This window comes from Armigeres subalbatus, chromosome 1 (assembly GCF_024139115.2).
Source record: "Armigeres subalbatus isolate Guangzhou_Male chromosome 1, GZ_Asu_2, whole genome shotgun sequence".
In the NCBI taxonomy this organism is placed as follows: domain Eukaryota; kingdom Metazoa; phylum Arthropoda; class Insecta; order Diptera; family Culicidae; genus Armigeres; species Armigeres subalbatus.
This window is the reverse complement of record NC_085139.1, coordinates 41,890,464-41,895,749: the sequence shown is the minus strand read 5'-3', so window position 1 is coordinate 41,895,749 and position 5,286 is coordinate 41,890,464. Positions and strand designations below refer to the sequence as shown.

Genomic DNA, 5,286 nt, shown 5'->3' with positions numbered 1-5,286 from the left:
TGACCTGAAAACAGTTTTTATTAATAATAAACCAATAAATCTTTAATTCCAAATTATTTACCTTTTTTTATTTTCTGAGTTAATGGCGTTTTGATTCCCTCTGGCTTTAATTGTGAATCATCCTTCTGTTTATTTGGCAAGGGAGTGCTCATATTGTTATCGGTTTTGTTCACCAGAACGTATCGCTTGTTTTTCTTTTATTTTTCAGGACGCGGTTGTTTGCTTGCTTCTCGAATGGGGTCTTCCGTTTCCACTGTGACCATACCGATCAAATGCTTCCAAACTCCACCTTTATTAATAACAATTGTGCTCTGACTGCTGAGGGTACTTGTGCAAACCCAATTCATCCGCCTCCGTAATCAACATGCAAGTCGGCAGGCACCGGATGTTTATTGTGCAAATTTTGCTTTAACTCGTGATTCATAGTCTCTTCGTCACCGTCGTCCACGTTGAACATCATCAGATGTCCGTCGTCCAATCCACCCGCCAGCTCAGTGTCAGAGATCCAGCATAAACAAATCAGCTTGCTTAGGCATTTGACTGTCCGAGATGAATAAGTTTTTCCAAGGAAATTACATCAACTATGCGATCGTCCATCAAGACGAAGCTGTTGACCTGTTGACCTGGAAAATAGTTTTCATTAATAATGAATAAATAATTAATTAAATTCAAATTCAAGCATAATTTTCATAAGGACGTATGTAATAAAAGTAAACAGAACGAGGTTTTAATACAACATGATATTCACATGGTCGCTCTTAGTTCTCATATGTTAAAGCGACGTATGTAACAGTGAGACTTCAAAAATAGAAAATTCTACATACGTCCATTCGTAAAAAGATTGTATTAAAAAAATTTAAGATCTAAAATCAGTAAAATCGATGAGTATTATATAAAGTCGCGTGTGATTGTCATGTTGTATTCAAAATCTCGTTTTGTTTACTTTTGTTACATACGTCCTTATGAAAAATTATGCCTGATATGTTTACATTCATATTGAATACATAAATTACTATGGCCTGCCCTCTAAATAACGAACCAAATCCCATTTTTGAAATAGGAATTACCGAAATATAATTCTCATTTTTATATAAATTTTTTCAAGAGGACTTTTTTCGTACTTTGTATTGTTTTTAAGGCTTTGGTCCGATTCGCGAATTAAAATCAAATTAAACTTAAAAGTGACAATTCGAAATTATGAAATCCCCGCTCATAAGAATGGCTGGTGCTACCCAGTAAGACCGTCAAAACATCTATCAAAAACGATTCAACATCGGTCAAAGTAATCTTGCTCTGCGAGTAGGGTTATTTGAAAATTATAAAAATTATATGAAAATTATAGAAAATTATATATAACTGTCATTTTTAAGTTTAATTTGATTTTAATTCGCGAATCGGACCAAAGCCTATGTGTTCAAAAGTAAAATCAATATGACATATTTAATCAATCGAAACAACATTCACTTGTTTCTGGAGCTTTTGAAAAAACTATACATAATTGTAAAAGAAATGTCAATGGCTTACCGTAAATTAATATTAAAATTTCTTCCTGTTTCGTGGTACAGACGAAAGCGACTGATCCACGTTTCGGTTTTGGAGAAGCTTTCAAAAACATTGAGAAATTTGTTTCGTTCATTTTCCTTGAAAAAATAAGATGTCTTACCGGCGTTGACGGAATTTCTTCTTCCGCTGTGTCCCATTATTAGATCTAGCTGGTGCTGGTGCTGTTGTTGCTACTGGTGCAGTACTCGGCTGTGCCGGTACTTGTGCCGCTCGACAGCCCGGGGCACACGTATACGCCGTTCAGCTTCACATGGTCGAAGATTTTGTGCACCAGACATCCCATCCGGAAGGCATACGCTGATCTTTGCATTCACTGCATTGGTAAACACGATCCCCAGTGTGTCCATTGAGGTGATCCTGTGAAGTGTATTTTACCGATGTGTCGGTCCAGGCCCAGGGTCTTAATATCCGAAAATATTCTGTTACAATATTCACATGCCATATCTTTGATCTGCTCTTCAATCCGTCGTGCGTCCACAATGTGGTCCTTGAGGTCCGACAACTCAAGCAGATTAAACAAACATCTGACTCCAGCGGTTCAACATTATAGTACTCTTGCTCATCCTTCAGCAGCTGCTCTTACCCTCCGGCGCGTCGTCCGTGTAGGTCCCATCAAAGTCTAACGACACAATCGCAGGCATCCTCCTCCTCCTCCGTTAATCCAATTGCTTCCGAACTATCGTCGCCTACTTTTTGAGTATGTATAGTAAACATCCTGACCATCCACAATTACCGACGAAATGTATTGAACCGGCGGATCCGGGTCGGGAATCGCTCGAGGATGAATTTTCTTGGTGGGTACCACTTTAGCGCCATTGCTGGTACGTTTCACTCCCCGACCTCGAGTGTACCGCTGTTGTGTTTCTTGTTTTGGCTTCAGAACATTGGTTTCCACCGTGATTAAACAAACTCGTCTCGATTCATTGATTTTTGAATCAGAAACAGGAGGTAAACAAAATGGAAATGACAACTGTTGTCAAACTGACGTGATTTGGATTGAGGGGCTTCTCAATGGTCGAGTGATTGTAATAATTGTAATCCGTCACTCCCCAGGGGTATATAGTGGTGCCCGAAAAAATGGCCACCACTCCGTCTATGTATTCGTCAATGATAATACTATGTTTATTAATTACTAATACTCCTTGCAAATGATCGAATATAGAAAATATGAGCTTAGTTTTTTTAATGTTGAGTCTTATGCTACATTCTAAGAAAAACGAAATTCACCGTTGATTATGACATGCCTTCAACTTTCACCTCTCATTTTCAAGTTTTTATCACAGATCACGGATTACTTACATTTGTTAAAATGGTTTCAAATCTAAGAATCTTTCCCTGCACTGATAACCCAAGAAATACTTCTTGGGATGGTAAATAAAGTCAAATAACAATTGAAGTGTCCGGCTTTCGAAGCGTCCGGCAATTCGAGTCTAAACGGTAATATTGGATTTCTCTGATTGTTTTTTTTTGTTTTGAAGTGAAAATAAATAAAACAAATTAATGTACCAGTTGAAACTTTACTGTTACAATAAATTCCATAATTAAATTTTCGTTTTTGCTGTTAAATGTGTTGTTTTTTGCGATATATGGAGATCCTCCTCCTACGCCCTGAAAATAAGGGAATAATTAGTTTTAGAGTAGCTTTTTTTGTGAGTGATTTGTTGTTTAACGAAAATTACAAAAAAAATACCTCCAACTTGTTCAAACTTGGAAACTTTCCGATTTCGGAGCTGGAAGCCATCTTCAACATCTCTTCCCATCTTACCCGTTATTAAGAACACTCTGCAAATAAAAAATATGCTTAGTACGATTTTAATTGAATTCAATTTTATCAATTAAACTTACATATTTTGTTGTCAAACTGAATTAATTAGTCGCTTTTTTTCTCCAACTATATTTTTTTCATTTGCTGTTAACGTTTTTTATTTTTTTCGTTCTGTTCACTTTTTAATCTAAAAATTGTTATTGTTATCTTTTTTTGTACACGTAAAAAAACACACGCTGCCTAAAATTAAGGCAAGTTTGAAACAAAAAAAAAATTGTTGAAGTTAAATTTATATTGTTGCTCCAATCCGGGATCACTGTAGAAACAATAATCCAATATTGTTGATTCAACAATAAAACGATTATTGAAATCAACAATATTTATCATTAGTTCAACCACAGATCTCTGATTATCTGTGTTTCAACCGTACACAATTTCGCTGCGTGTCTCCTTTTAACTCGGTCCATGGCTGCACGTCGCCAGCCTTGCAGTCTCGAAGGGATCGATCCACCTTGCTCCCTGCGCACCTCACTTTTGGATCGTTATCGCGAACCATTTTCACTGGGTTATTTTCCGACCTTCTGGCTACGTTACCGGCCCACCACAGTCTTCCGATTTTCGCGGTGTGAACGATGGATGGTTCTCCCAACAGCTATTGCAACTCGTGGTTCATTCGCCTCCTCCATATACCGTCTTCCATCTGCACTCCGCCATATACAGTATGCAACACTTTCCTTTCCCAGTGCGCGTTGGTCCTCCACGAGCATCGTCCAGGTCTCGTGTCCGTAGAAGACTACCGGCCCAATGAGCGTTTTGTAGATAGTCAGTTTGGTACGGTGGCGAACTCTATTCGATCGGAGCGTTTTGCGTTTTGCGGAGTCCAACGTACGTACGATTTCCTGCCATGATGCGTTTACGAATTTCTCTGCTGGAAATATTATCTGAGGGCCCAAATACACGAATTCTTCAACCACCTCGATTTCGTCACCACCGATACTAACTCGTGGTGGATGGCTAACATTGTCCTCTCTTGAGCCTCTCCCTATCATGTACTTTGTCTTCGACGTGTTGATGATTTGTTCAATCCATTCAGCTTCCCTTTTCAGTCCGATATAGACTTCCCCCAAATTTTAAAGTTACGTGCCTAATATTAATGTCGTTGACGAAACCAAATAGCTGGACGGACTTCGTGAAAATCGTACCACTCATGTCAATCACTGCCCTTCGTATTACTCCCTCCAAAGCGATGTTGAAAGACCATCACGTTGCCGTAACCTTCTACGCGTTTTGAATGGACTCGAGAATGCCCCTGAAACGCGAACTACGCACATCACCCGATCCATCGTCGCCTTGATCAACCGTATCCTTTTTCCCCGGAAATCCGTTTTCCTGCATTAGCTGGTCCCGATCCATTGTATCATATGCGGCTTTGAAGTTGATGAATAGATTATGTATGGGCATGTTGTATTCGCGAACTCCTGGTCTGTGGTAGAACGTTCACGCATAAATCCCACCTCTTTCAATTGGTGTTAGTCGGCGGCATAAAATTGGCTAAAGCCCCCCCTAGTCCCCCTGTAGTTACGCCAATGAATTTAACCTCTTACATAAATAAAGTTATAAATGAGGTCGAATCATTTTAAATCACCTGTTACCATACCATGTCTAACCAACGTATCCATAGCTTTTTGCCTAGCATGACTACAGTGACACAATGATACTCACCTCGGATTTGCAGTTTACAACCATTTCTAGCTCTAGCTCCAGCTCATAGAGATTTCGTCCATTGGCGTAAATTAGGGGGAGGGGGCTAGGGGGGGGCTTAGCCCTCCTTAGAAAAAAATAGCCCTCCCCCTACGATTTTCAAAATTAGTTTAGCAGTGATACCGATTTTCTACGGCGTATTTGTCCGAAGAGGCTTATTTTCAAAAAATCAGTATCTCTAAAACACTCACTACGCG

At 39.2% G+C, this 5,286-nt stretch overlaps 1 pseudogene; it reads right to left on the bottom strand.

The window, feature by feature from the left end:
• Nucleotides 1-1,451: 1,451 nt before the first annotated feature.
• On the bottom strand, nucleotides 1,452-3,304 carry LOC134206118 (uncharacterized; annotated as a pseudogene).
• Between the last annotated feature and the right edge of the window lie 1,982 nt (nucleotides 3,305-5,286).